The 14,936-nt window shown below is 39.9% G+C and overlaps 1 pseudogene; it reads left to right on the forward strand.

Annotated features, from left to right (window-relative positions):
• Positions 1–9,035: 9,035 nt before the first annotated feature.
• LOC137003033 (zinc finger protein 502-like) lies at positions 9,036–13,608 on the forward strand (annotated as a pseudogene).
• Positions 13,609–14,936: the final 1,328 nt, after the last annotated feature.

Raw genomic sequence — 14,936 nt, forward strand, 5'->3', positions numbered from 1 at the left:
AAGCAAGAACTATAGCAAAAAATAATAACTGACATGATCCATGATATCATTATTTTTTTAGTGATATTTGTGAATTGTCTTTCTAAATGTTTTGTTAGTATGTTGCTAATGTACTGTTAAATGTGGTTAAAGTTACCATCGTTTCTTACTGTATTCACAGAGATGAGAGCCGTCGCTATTTTTATTTTTAAACACTTGCAGTCTGTATAATGCACAAACACAACTTCATTCTTTATAAATCTCTCCAACAGTGTGTAATGTTAGCTTTAGTCACGAAGCACAGCCTCAAACTCTTAGGGGAGGCAGGGAGCGTGCGATTTAAAGGGGCTGCAGCCTGAATATAATATTTATAGTCTGTCAAAATGATGGAAATCACTTTGAAATATTATCACTCAATGTTCCAGTTTTTTGATTAAGGCAATGTATGTTACATTTACATTTATGCGTAGTGTGGAAGCTGAAGTATTAGCGCACTTACTGCAAGACATGGAGGTGCCGACACGATCACTTGCATTTTTTTCCTCATAACAGCGGAAACATCTTAAAATACTCTAATTTTTGGTCATACAGATAAGAGTAATGCATCATTCAAAACTAAAGGTACTTTTTATTTGTGTAAACTCAAAATAACAAGAAAACATTGTGCCTTTGTAAAATAAAGAAAACAAACAGGATGTGCTTCCTGCCATCTAGGTCTCTCACCAAAACTCAGTGGATACTTGCCTCACAGAAATGAGAAATATATCTATAAAAAGCTTGAAATGTCAAGTGATTGTTAACCGGAAAACAAATATTCTCAGATTATGTAATCCGTATGAAATGTGTGTAGTACTCCTGAAAAAGGGGAGAAATAATGAAAGAAAGAAAAGCGACAGATGCAGGCTTCTTCAATGATAATGGATGTTTTTTTTTTTTTTTTTTTTTTTTACAACTTATTTTCCAGAAACATAAAAATGTAACTGCATCTTTACAACTACTTTTCTCCAGCTGTACTTCTTTACAATAAAGGTAATGTATAAACATGTATTGTTAGAGTCAGGAAAAATTAAATTAAATCACAGGTGCATGTAGGTGCATCCACTATTGTGGAGATGACGAGTCAGCAGCGTCGAACTGTCTAAACTAAAATATGTAGTCTTCTACTGTTTTTTCACATTCACATTTTTAACACATTCATAATCATCACATTTGCCAGTGCGCTGTGGCAAGCTTGCGTGCTGATAAGGCTAAGAAGAGTTTTACCTGTTCAGCTAATGACATTTAATATCCTGACAAACTGAAAGCTGCGATAGAGTCCAGACCTTCTGCCATCAGTCTGAAGGTCTGGCTATACGAGACTACAAATTCATCATTGACTTTTGAAAATCAAGTTAATTTTTTTATTATTTTTATTGTCTCTTACAACAAATATCTTATATTTACACCCATGAAAATGCAGAACTTGTGGTAAATGATAGTGAAAAATTGCCTTTTAAAACTATTGCTCCATTATTACCCCATAGCAGATTTTGACTTTGTCATGATCACAAATTGGAGTGCCCAAGTTAACCACTAGAGGGCACTCCAACATGGACATTGTTCACCTTAGACTACATTACCCCTACTCACCTCCTGGACTCATTATCCCATGTCATTGCACTCAGCTGTTTTGTGTTTGTTCATTAGTGTCTGTCTATTTATACTCGGTTGTTTCTGTCTTTGGTTGTGGTTTGTTATTTTGTTACGTGCACTCTCTCCTGGCTTTTTGTTTTTGTGGACTGTGCTGTGGAGTTTGACTCTTGCCTGTTTGATTATGCCTGTAGATTAACCAATAAATGCTGCGCTTGGATCCTAACATCTTGTTTTTGTGTGCAACTGTGACAGAACAAACCACCAATGCAAGGATCCAGCAGCAAAAGAGTCCGGCCACCGACCAACACATGGGGAGGTCGGAGCAATCCCCAGGACTTGGCTGTGCTTCGGCAGAGGGGTATGGAGGTGCGGAAATTCACCCAGCGGTTTTGGTCGTGGGCAGAGAGATTTAATCTCCCTGATTTGGTCTTCAGGGACATGTTTAATCAGTGTCTTGATGACCCCCTGCCGCAATGGGAGATGGAGTTTGTGGGGAATTTATGTTTCTGGAATTTCTCTAACTATCTGTATCTGCGTAAGATTGGACAGGTTCGATTACCTCCAGCACCCCCTCCAGTCCATCAATCCACTCCATCATTCCACTCCAGAGCCCGCTCCAGCCTGTGAATCCGCTCCCGAATCCACAGAGGAGGTGGGCACGGAGTCACTGCCTCACTCACGTAAAAGGAGGAAGAGGAAGGCTTCAGTCATCTCTCAAGGCCTGGAGGCCTTCCCAGAGCCCACTCCAGCCAGCGAGTCCGCTCCAGCCCGGGAGTCCACTTTAGCGCAGCCTGCTGTCCTGGTCAGTCCTGTCTTGGCCCAGAGGACTTTGCTCACTTTTTATGTTTTGGCTGTTCTGCATGCGTGGAGGATGAACTCAAACTCTGTGGACTTTGGAGCAGTCTGCCAGCCCGAGCCTATTGTCGTCCCAGAACAGCCCGAGCAGCCTGCTGTCGTCCCAGAGCAGCCTGCTGTCGTCCCAGAGCAGCCTGCTGTCGTCCCCGAGCAGCCTGCTGTCGTCCCAGAGCAGCCCGAGCAGCCTGCTGTCGTCCCAGAGCTGCCCGAGCAGCCTGCTGTCGTCCCAGAGCTGCCCGAGCAGCCTGCTGTCTTCCCAGAGCAGCCCGAGCAGCCTGCTGTCTTCCCAGAGCAGCCCGAGCAGCCTGCTGTCGTCCCAGAGCAGCCCGAGCAGCCTGCTGTCGTCCCAGAGCAGCCCGAGCAGCCTGCTGTCGTCCCAGAGCAGCCCGAGCTCCATGTCAGTTCGGTCAAGGCCTGGAGGACTGTTTTAGCCTTCTACTTCTTGGCGTTCTTGCGTGCCTGGAGGATGCACTCAAGTTGTTATGACTCTGGACCAGTCTACCAGCCCGAGCCTGCTGCCGTCACAGAGCGGCTCGATGCCATCCCAGAGCAGCCTGTGGCCATCCCAGAGCTGCCCGCTCTCCCTGATACGGCCACGGAGGCCGTTACTGAGCTGCCCACTCTCCCTGATATGGCCACGGAGCACCCCCTTGGTCAGCCCTGCCGTCACCCAGGCCGTCTGCCCTGCCGCCGCCATCCAAGCCTTCTGCCCTGCCGCCGCCGCCCAGGCCCCAGCCCTGCCGCCACTGCCCAGGCCATCTGAACCGTTGAAACCTGCCTGGTCTGCTCATCCAACACCACCCTGGCAATCAGCTAGGACTCCAGATCTGCTGGGACCCGCCTGGTCAGTTCTTCCAGCGCCGCCCTGGCATTCAGCCAGGACCCCAACCTTCTTAGAGCCCCCGTGGTCTGTTCCTCCGGCTCCTCCCTGACCTTCAGTCAGGGGCTCTGGTCCTGGCCCACCGTCCCTCCCCCTGGTCCTCCTACAGTCCAACTCCCTCCTGAGAGTTGTGTTTTTGTTTCTGTTTCATGGAGCGTCTGGTAGCCACTCCGTAAGGAGGGGGTACTGTCATGATCACAAATTGGAGTGCCCAAGTTAACCACTAGAGGGCAGTCCATCATGGACATTGTTCACCTTAGACTACATTACCCATACTCACATCCTGGACTCATTATCCCATGTCATTGCACTCAGCTGTTTTGTGTTTGTTCATTAGTGTCTGTCTGTTTATATTTGGTCGTTTCTGTCCTTGGTTGTGGTTTGTTATTTTGTTACATGCACTCTGTATTCCTGGCTTTTTTGTTTTTGTGGACTGTGCTGTGGAGTTTGACCCTTGCCTGTTTGATTATGCCTTTGGATTAACCAATAAATGCTGCGCTTCTTCATCTTGTTTTTGTGTGCAACCATGACAGACTTGTATACAAACCGTAAACAAAGCAGTGCTTGCTTACTATTTTGAATACCAATAATATTGATCACTTTCTTTATTCCAGATGGCTCATGTTGTTATGAAAATATTCGTATATTGGAATGCACAGATAAGATGACGTAAAATTAGAACAGCTTTCTATCTGTGTCATCTTGACTTCTTTGCTCGCTTCTATCACTTTCGTTTTTATTCTTGTGAACTGACCCGTTCGCTAAACTGTACAGCCAGTCAGATTGATCTCTCTCACTGATGGCCCCACTGCAGATTAAACATGCTGAATTGGGCAAACTGCCGTTGACGGGAGCCCGACTAGATCCGACACGTGGAAGGCACAGCAGAATCTAGCTCAACAGGCCCTTAAAGGAGGAACTTGTCAGTGTGCTGTACTGACTCTTACTCTGACAGAAATAAGACTACTGAAGATGGAGTGGTTTCACCAATCAGATGAAAGGTGCGTTTCAGTGACGCCCACATGTGCGAATGTAATATCGAAGCTTTAAACCAATTTGTAAACCACAAACGAAAAAAGAGAAATCGAGCTGAAATCTCATTTTTCATTTGTTAAAATAAACGAAAACACAAGCCGGCTTTCCATTGCAGTATTCCTTTTCAGATAAGATTTCTAATGGGTAAAACATACATGGACTAGGGTTGGGTAAAAAAATATATTGATTTCTCGATTCTAATCGATTCTCATTTTTATGAACCGATATTGATTCTTTAATCCCAAGAATCGATTAGTCTATCCTGTTTTCAGTTGATGAATGTACTTTGTACTTTGTTACTTTTGATATGAAGCAAAGTCTCAGATTTCAAATGACGTCCATCTTATTATGAGATTCAAAAAATAAATACCGTTTTGGTGCTGTTTAATGTGGTGTGATAGATCGCTGTAGTGCAGCTCAGTTCAAGAGAAGCGGCAGCACGGAGCACATGTGAACTGATCATCTCAACTGATCTGCTACTTTAATACCAGTTACAGCACGATATAAACATTAATAAACATCTGAAAGTATGTTAAAACATATACTGTACAACTTACCGAAATCCTTATCATGTCACATGTAATCGCTCAATTAGTGTTTCAACCACAGAAGACATCAATAAAGCAGCTTGCAAACAATGTCACATAACAACACATTTACCTCAGAAAAAACATATTCAGTGACCATAAATTCATTAGTCCGCTAGAAAAATGAACTCTAGTAAGGAGCATTTTGATAAAAATATGCACCACATTACATATTCATTATAATTTATAATGTTCTTCAATATTTAATGCATGTTTGAATAAATCAGTAATGGCAATTTAAAGGTGCCTTAGAATTAAAAATTTAATTTATCTTGGCATAGTCAAATAACAAGAGTTCAGTACATGGAAATGACATACAGTGAGTCTCAAACACCATTGTTTCCTCCTCCTTATAAAAATCTAATTTGTTTAAAAGACCTCCGAAGAACAGGCGAATCACAACATAACACTGACTGTTACGTAACTGTTTGTGTTGTGAATTATGTGTCAATATGTCTGTACTGTAAAACAAATTGCCTCTCTGAGGACATTAAAGTTTTCCAACCAACCAACCAACCAACCAATCATTAATATGTACGCCCCCCGCCAGCTCATGTTCAAGGCATTAGACAAGGGCAGGCAGTATTAACATCTGGATGTGCACAGCTTGATCATCAGACTAGGTAAGCAAGCAAGGACAATAGCGAAAAATGGCAGATGGAGCAATAATAACTGACATGATCCATGATATCATATTTTTAGTGATATTGGTAAATTGTCTTTCTAAATGTTTCGTTAGCATGTTGCTAATGTACTGTTAAATGTGGTTAAAGTTACCATTGTTTCTTACTGTATTCACAGAGACAAGACTGTCGTTATTTTCATTTTTTAAACAGTTGCAGTCTGTATAATGCATAAACACAACTACATTCTTTATAAATCTCTCCAACAGTGTAGCATTAGCCGTTAGCCACAGAGCATAGCCTCAAACTCATTCAGAATCAAATGTAAATGTCCAAATAAATACCATACTTGCACGATTAGACGTGCTGCATGACAAACACTTTGTAAAGATCCATTTTGAGGGTTATATTAGCTGTGTGAACTTTGTTTATGCTGTTTAAGGCAAGCGCAAGCTCCGTGGGCGGGAGCACGAGATTTAAAGGGGCCGTGCAGCCTGAATCGGCACATATTTAATGATGCCCCAAAATAGGCAGTTAAACTGATAACAGTTAAATAAATAAATAAAAAATCTATGGGGTATTTTGAGCTGAAACTTCACATTCAGGGGACACCTTAGACTTATATTACATTTTTTAAAAAGACGTTTTACGGCAACTTTAAATGTTTACATTTCAAAAAAACAAATTGGAGTAGAAATATGATTATGTAATTTAAAGTTAGTATTATAACTTTATAACAAAAACACTGAGTGTAATTTAAGTTTTTGTACATAAGTTGATTTTAACCTTCAATATTATAGTAATATTGACTCCCTTGTATAGTTTCTAACATTAGTTGAGAGATTTTTTTTTTTTCCTTGAGAAAATTTGCCACGTACTGTATCAGATATACATCCAAAATAATTGATATCGGAATCGAATCACAAGCTTGTGAATAGCAATATAATCGAATTGTGAAAAATTGTGTCAATACCCAACCCTTACATAGACCTTTGGCATCTGTTTGCTGGAAGAAAAAAACAAAAAAAACAGTAACCAACAATGAACTTGGTTTCTGTTAAAGACCTTTCTGTTAAAGATTTTTTTCTTTGGTGGTGTTTGTGTATGATTATTCCATTGTTTGTTAAAGTTAATGCTATACTGCTATATGATACTTTAACTGTAGTTAATGACTCATCTCATGGCTTGTTTCGGGAGTGTCTATTAGCAGAGCTGCTGAAGGATTAATTTCATGCCAGTAGTCCCTATTTTTACTTAATTTGGTATGCTGATGTCGACAGATCACATGTAAATTGTCACTTAGAGTTCATTTGTTTGATGTTTATAGACTGAGGCAAAGTATACAGTCTGTGATAAACCACATTTAATGTTTTCAAAACATGCTAAAAAGGTGTTGATTACTGAAAGCATCAGTTTAATAACTAATTTATTTTTCAGGTCTTCTCCTCCCACAGCAATTCACTAATAAATCCTGGAATATTTCAATCAGCCTACAAGTAAAGGAGAGTTCATGAAAGAACATGGAGAACATAAATGATCCTGAACCCTGCAGATTTAAACAGGAAGAACAAATAGGTTAGTTTTTATTCTTGATTCTTCAGTAAGGTTATAAAACTTCAAGAAGTTTATCAGATTTAGTGATGGCAGTTAGAAAATCATAAGATCTATGAAATAATGAATATGATGGTTTGAGGTGTTATGGTACCTGTGTTTAAAGGCATTAATTTTATCAGAGCATATGTCACTAATGACATAAACTCGTACCTCTGTAAGGTCCGCCCACTGGTCCAAGGACGGTAGCCAATGGCGCGGTAGAAGGTTTCCTGCGTGTTACTGTCTTCCTTTTTGCGCAACAATACAAGATTAGATTAAATACATTTTCTCACCAGAATTATCTCATTTCTATTATCTGACTCCAATGATAAAAGGTTTTACTGACGTACCATTACTCATGAGTTGTATAAATGTTTGATTATTCTCTTTAACTCTTTACTTTATATTTTACTCGTTCATTAGGAATTTATGTCGCACTGAGTGTCTCGTATCGGCTGAAATACGGACCTCACGGTCACAAACTGGTCAGTTCTGGTTATTAGACAGAGGTATAAGCCGACCAATATTACTTTCTCTGATAGTAGTTTTGGTATAGCCGTGCCGTGGTTTCCCCACGTACACTTAGCTACAATAACATTACAATAAACAGTGGTAAGGCCCACCCTATTTAGGTTGGTCGTTATCTTAATGTTGTCCTAAACGGAAATTCTCTTTTTGGCCTTTACAGTCTAAGTACACTTGAACCAATACCAAATGTTAGTCAGAGCTCTAAAATCTCAGTTGGTGTGCCCAATGCTCCACTCAGACTGGACTTTAGTCCGTTACTAACCTGACCCAGAATTGCGGTAACACAACCTTCACTTAATCTACTAGAGAAAATCATTTCAGAGTAAGGCAGAATAAATCAATCATAACAATTTATTATCCAAGAAATTGGGATAATACAAAATCAAGTCAAACTCAAATAGTATTAAGCAAACATTCAATAATACCAATAAAGACCTTAAAAGGATTTACCTTGCAATGAGAACTACACACAGCGAATGTGGGGAGATCAGTTTACAGATTCCCAGAACCTTTTGCCACCATCCTTTAAATATCCAGATATCTTATGAATTTACCAAATGGTGTTTTTATTATTATAATCATTTGGGGACTTCTCTTTGGGGGATGTAGGGTAGTGGTGAGAATTCTTCTTTGATTTCTGTGGGAAGATGCAATTCATTTACATACAGGAGGTATATGTGTGTGTGAGGGACCTGGGGGGAGTTTGGTCATTAGCATACAATATTTACTCCAGATTCTAGATCTTGAAAGTGATTTCTCCTATGATTAAGGGAAGGAGACCTTTTTACCAGACGCATTGAGACCTTTTAAATGATACCAAACATGAATTATTGCACTTTTGTACATCTTGTTTTAGATAGCAGTGTTCAGGTGAGTTTTGGAGTGTGTTGAGGTTAGGGAGAGAGGAAGGGGAAAGAGAGGGGGAGAGTGAGCAAGGAAACAGATGTTTACAGTCAATAGTGAGGTGTGACTCTTCTGTCTTCACTCAGCGGGGTATGTCTTTTCACCAGTGAGGTGTGTTGTCTCGGACGTGGAGGTGAACTCCCTGAGAAAGTGTTCAAATGTTAATTCCCGTGAGGAACCTTTGTTCCCTCAGAAAATGGTGCTCTCCAGGTTCAGCCATCTTTGTACCAGCCTTACACCTCTAAAAAGAAAAGACATAAAAAAATTAAAGGCTAATATGAACAGGTACTGTTGTTTTGATTCATTGAAAACAGTTGCTTTCAAATTACTTCTCATTTCTCTCATTGAGTTTTTTATATGATTTACTGAAAATCAAACTATAGGAACTTATTGTATTGTATTACTTTAATTTTAGACCTGATGGAGGCGAACAAGGAGATTGGAGAACTGACTGAATTGAAGGAGAAACATCATGTCAAAACTGAAGAAATGTCTTTAAGTGACTTATTGGAAGGAAAAACCCAAAAATGTTTCACCTGCACTCGGTGTGGAAAGAGTTTCTCATGTGAACAAAATCTTAATTTTCACACAAGATTGCATAGGTTGCCGCAGACATGTGATCAGTGTGGGAAGAGTTTCACTCAAAAAGGAGACCTTAATGATCACATGAAAATCCACACTGTAGAGAAGCCATACACATGTAATCAATGTGGGAAGTTTTCTACATAAAGGAAGCTTTACCGAACACATGAAATTCCACACTATGGAGAAGTCACACACATGTGGTCAATGTGGGAAAAGTTTCTCTCAAAAAGGAAAACTTAACGAACATATGAAAATCCACACTGGAGAGAGGCCGTATACGTGTAATCGATGTGGGAAGAGTTTTACACACAAAGGAAACCTGAATGAACACATGAAAGTCCACACTGGGGAAAGGCCGCACCCATGTGATCAGTGTGGGAAGAAATTCAAACTAAAAGTAACCCTTAATGAACACATGAAAATCCACACTGGAGAGAAGCCGCACACATGCGATGAGTGTGGGAAGAGTTTCAGACAAAAACCAAGCCTTCAGGATGACATAAAAATCCACACTGGAGAAAATCTCTACACATGTGATTAGTGCGGGAAGAGTTTCAGAAAGGCTGGTGTTTTTAAAGTACATCTGCGTACTCATACTAGAGAAAGACTTTATAACTGTGATCATTGTGGTAAAAAGTTTTTTAGGGCAGATGCCCTGAAGGACCATGTGAAACTTCATACAAATGAGAAGCCTCATGTGTGTTCTTTGTGTGGAAAGAGTTTTAGGCAGATGGGCAATTTAAAAATACATCTGAAAAGACACAGCGGTGTGAGGGATCATATTTGCTCTAAGTGTGGAAAGTCCTTTATTAGAGATTCTGAACTGAAACTGCACCAGTCAGTTCACACAGTGTTCACAATGTGACAAGAGATTCAAACGGCCAGAATATCTGAAAATACATGAGAGGATTGTTGTGGAAATTTTAAATTTTCACATGCTTTTTACCTGTATTCTTGTGAAATATGATGCTTGGAACATGATATGATGTTGGCTTAAGTGGTAATGTTTAACATAGTGTTAACATAGATGTTGGAAATAGAAAGAGCAAGATATGGTATGGGGAAATGCAAGATGTATGTTTAAAAACATGTCTGTGCTAACTATGTGTGGAAAGTTACAGCCACTAAGAGATGTTCCAAATATGGTAAAAGGACAGAGGCTTCGGCCTTGGAGGTTAGAAATATAAAAGTGAGGGGAAGCTTTCGTTCTTTGTCTTACACTCTGCAGCTACTTGTGTTTCTGTATGACCTGCCTGACCTTTCTTGCAAGAAATAAAAGCTTTAAAGACAATTGGACGTGTTTGTCTCTTATGCAGTGGAGTCGGAGTTGATTTTTGCCACAACAATTTGGTGTCAGAAGTGGGATTCCTTGGATGTGCCTTTTGGACCCGAGAGCGGACGGTGACTGATCATCCTGGACTTAATAGTAGTCTCAACCCTACCCCGAATAGATTAAGGGATGAGGGGCCGACCGCCAGGGTCCAGAGGGGGACACCACTGGAATCAGAAAACGAACCCGGTTGGCTACACGACTCTCTGGTAAGAGATAAATTTAAATTTTATGGGGAATTAAGAAGTAAGTGTGATTTGGTAAAGTTTGGAACATTAGGAAACAGGAAAAATAGAAAAATTTGTGATTTAAGTGATTTAAATATGAGTTTATGTGGGAAAAATAAGTTTTTGAATAGAAAAAGTGAAAAAGGGGAATTTATGATTTGAAAAATTTATAATTAGGAAACAGGACAAACCATTGTGGCAACTCTGACTGATTCTGTGGTCGTGGTCCGGAGGGTTTTGGGAATTGAGGTCGGCTGCTGTGGAAAATTTCCGGGGAGAAATTTTGGGATCTTTTTTTAACATCATAAAAAAGAAGCAGTGCGATCAAGAGGTTCCTAAAACTGACCAGGTTTGGTCCGGAGTGTTTTGGGAATTGAGGTCGGCTGCTGTGGAAAATTTCTGGGGAGAAATTTTGGGATCTTTTTTTAACATCATAAAAAAGAAGCAGTGCGATCAAGAGGTTCCTAAAACTGACCACGTTTGGTCCGGAGGGTTTTGGGAATTGAGGTCGGCTGCTGTGGAAAATTTCGGGGGAGAAATTTTGGGATCTTTTTTAACATCATAAAAAAGAAGCAGTGCGATCAAGAGGTTCCTAAAACTGACCATGTTTGGGTATTGAGAGCGCTTTCCAAGGTGGAAGATTTGCAATCGGCGATACCTGTTACCGATTTTGGGGTGATAAATCTAGGCTGTATCACACTGAAACAAATTTTGGGATTGAGCCCAACTACAGACAAGGTTGCTGTAGTTTATAAATTTGTGAAGGTGTGACAGTCTGAGCGCTCGAGTATATAGTGATCTGAGCAGAGAGGCTCAACCCGTCCAACTTTGGGATAAAAGTTGGATCTGGAGGAGACGTCCACCAGATTATTAGGTGCACGCTGAAAGGAAATCCACGGGAGTCAGAAAAGGAGAACCAAAATGGGGAATCCCAGAGCAAGCTTGCAAAAAAGTGTGTGTCTAGGGGACATTGATAAATTAATCAAGTATCACGATTTCCCAGCTGGAAAAGAAAACATGTGTGAACTGCTGGTTGCAGGAGGCAGAAAAGAGAGCGGAGAGCTCTGCAGAAACAGTTAGTGCAACCGGTAGAGGAGGAAGTGCAGGATAAGGAAAAAACCTGAAGAAAAACAGAAAAATATAAAACACGATAAAAATGAAGGAAAAGTTAGTTAAGTATTGTGGTTTCCCAGAAGAGGGAACGTTGAGTGGTCATAAGACTTAAGGTCGTAAGGGAATGAGTTGAAGAGAACTGCGATTTGGGGATGTTGTGTTTGTGTGAGAGCAATGTGTGTGTGAAATGTAAGCAGACAATAGATTGTAGGCTAGAGGAAGCAGACAGAAGGGAAAGAAGGTTAATGAACGTAACTTACAAAAAGGTTTTGTTTATTCATCCATTAAATGGATGCATGACATTAGACGTCTAGAGAACGACAATTTATATAAGAATGATTGAAGGAGAAAGCAGCTATAAGGCTGTCAGTCCAACCAAGTAGTAGAAATATGATTAAAATAATATTGTGGTTCTGCAAAACAGTAGAAACCATATTGAAAATATGTTGTGCATCTGCAAACTAACTATTTGATAGTGAGATAAGTGGCTATGATGAAGGGAAATATAGCAGGAAAGGAAAAAATTAATTTTATGAAAGTGAAAATGAAAATTCTAGATTAGGTTGGAAGAACCCATTTTTGGGAATTGAAGGGGCTAAACAACGAGTGGCATCAAAAGAGTTGTGTGAACATGACATGTTGAACTATCGCAAAGCAATGTTTTCTATTTTCTATTATGTTTTCTATTTCTATCTGTATCCTGTCTAAAATTTTCATGTAGGTGAAATCAGCTTAAGGAATTCCAAATCACCACTGAGGCTGGACAATGACATCATGGGCTACAAACTGGATCTGTTGTGATAAGATGTTATAGAACCTAAATTTGCATGCTATATGTCTGTAAAATGAAGGATTTCTATGATTGGGTGATGTATCTGAATTTGTTGTTTGTATGAAGATCAGAAATGAAGAGCATAAATGTGACGTAAGAACTTAAATTTACCGTATAAGATACTTTAAGATGAATATGGATGATTAGTGGTTAATCCTCAAAGAATGTGATAGTAAAATGTGACCGAGGTATTTGACTTCATGGTAAAGCCCATTCTTTATCCTATTTAGCTTGCTAAAACACAGGGTCTATCCCCACAGAAAAAGCCTTAAGCATTTTCTAACTTTCTTCACCTCACTGTGATGTGAAATGAAGTAGAAGTAATCATTAGTTATCAATGAATGATAAGAAGAGGGAATTGTTGTGGAAATTTTAAATTTTCATATGCTTTTTACCTGTATTCTTGTGAAATATGATGCTTATGGAACATGATATGATGTTGGCTTAAGTGGTAATGTTTAACATAGTGTTAACATAGATGTTGGAAATAGAAAGAGCAAGATATGGTATGGGGAAATGCAAGATGTATGTTTAAAAACATGTCTGTGCTAACTATGTGTGGAAAGTTACAGCCACTAAGGGATGTTCTAAATATGGTAAAAGGACAGAGGCTTCGGCCTTGGAGGTTAGAAATATAAAAGTGAGGGGAAGCTTTCGTTCTTTGTCTTACACTCTGCAGCTACTTGTGTTTCTGTATGACCTGTCTGACCTTTCTTGCAAGAAATAAAAACTTTAAAGACAATTGGACGTGTTTGTCTCTTATGCAGTGGAGTCGGAGTTGATTTTTGCCACAACAGGATCCACACTGGAGTGAAGCCTTATCAATGTCATTTATGTGGAAAGAGTTTCACTTATTTAGGTTCTCTGCTTGGTCATACAAAAAGCGCATGTTCGAAATCACAGTAAGTTAGTCATTTTCAGATCCATCCCTTTCAAGTGCGATCCTACGTCCTCACCAAACGTGACCCAAAAACTTGCAATAAAGAGCAATAAAAGCTCTGTTCTGTATACATTACATCAGGACAAAGAAACATAATCACAAGTTGTCACAGTGAACAGAGTCCATCAACTAATCACTGATTAAACATTTTTATTTTATCAACACTTATTGACCTGTTTTATTGTGTCCTAATTCTACAAAGCCCCTAAATGACTGGTCATGGAAAATATATGAAATGGAATAAAACTACACTAGTTTTGCTAATTAATTGCTTCTAGTTTAGTTACATACACTATATTGCCAAACGTTTTGGGATGCCTGCCTTTACGTGCACATGAACTTTAATGACATCCCATTCTTAATCTTTAGGGTTTAATATGGAGTTGGCCCACACTTTGCAGCTATTACAGCTTCAACTCTTCTGGGAAGGCTTTCCACAAGGTTTAGGAGTGTGTTTATGGGAATTTTTGACCATTATTCTAGAAGCGCATTTGTAAGGTCAGGCACTGATGTTGGACGAGAAGGCCTGGTTCGCAGTCTCCGCTCTAATTCATCCCAAAGGTGTTCTATTAGGTTGAGGTCAGGACTCTGCCGGCCAGTCAAGTTCCTCCACACCAAACTCGCTCATCCATGTCTTTATGGACCTTGCTTTGTGCACTGGTGTGCAGTCATGTTGGAAAAGGGAAGGGTCCATCCCCAAACTGTTCCCACAAAGTTGGGAGCATGACTTTGTCCAAAATGTCTTGGTATGCTGAAGCATTAAGAGTTCCTATAACTCTTTGCATTGCACTTGGTTATGTAAGGCTTGGATGCAGCTACTGGAAAACAATTTCATGAAGCTCTCTACGCACTGTTCTTGAGCTAATCTAAAGGCCACACGAAGCATGCGCTGACCCTGCTCTGTGATTTTACATGGCCTACCACTTCGTGGCTGAGTTGCTGTTGTTCCCAATTGCTTCCAATTTCTTATGATTCCAATGGACTTATTGCACAGGTGGCAACCTATCACGGTATAACACTTGAATTCACTGAGCTCCTGAGAGCGACCCATTCTTTCACAAATGTTTGTAGAAGCAGTCTGTATGCCTAAATGCTTGATTTTATACACCTGTAGCTAGGGTTGTAACGATATACCGGTATATCATGGTATGAACACGTACGATTATCGTATCGTGTACATTTGCTAATTAACGGTATCGGAAAAAAAAAAAATAAGACGCAGATTCTCACTTGCGCATAGACAGCAACTTTCCACTTTACTACACTCTAAACTTGCTCCACACACACACATACA

The sequence above is a fragment of the Chanodichthys erythropterus genome, chromosome 16 (assembly GCF_024489055.1).
Source record: "Chanodichthys erythropterus isolate Z2021 chromosome 16, ASM2448905v1, whole genome shotgun sequence".
NCBI classification, from domain to species: Eukaryota; Metazoa; Chordata; class Actinopteri; order Cypriniformes; family Xenocyprididae; genus Chanodichthys; species Chanodichthys erythropterus.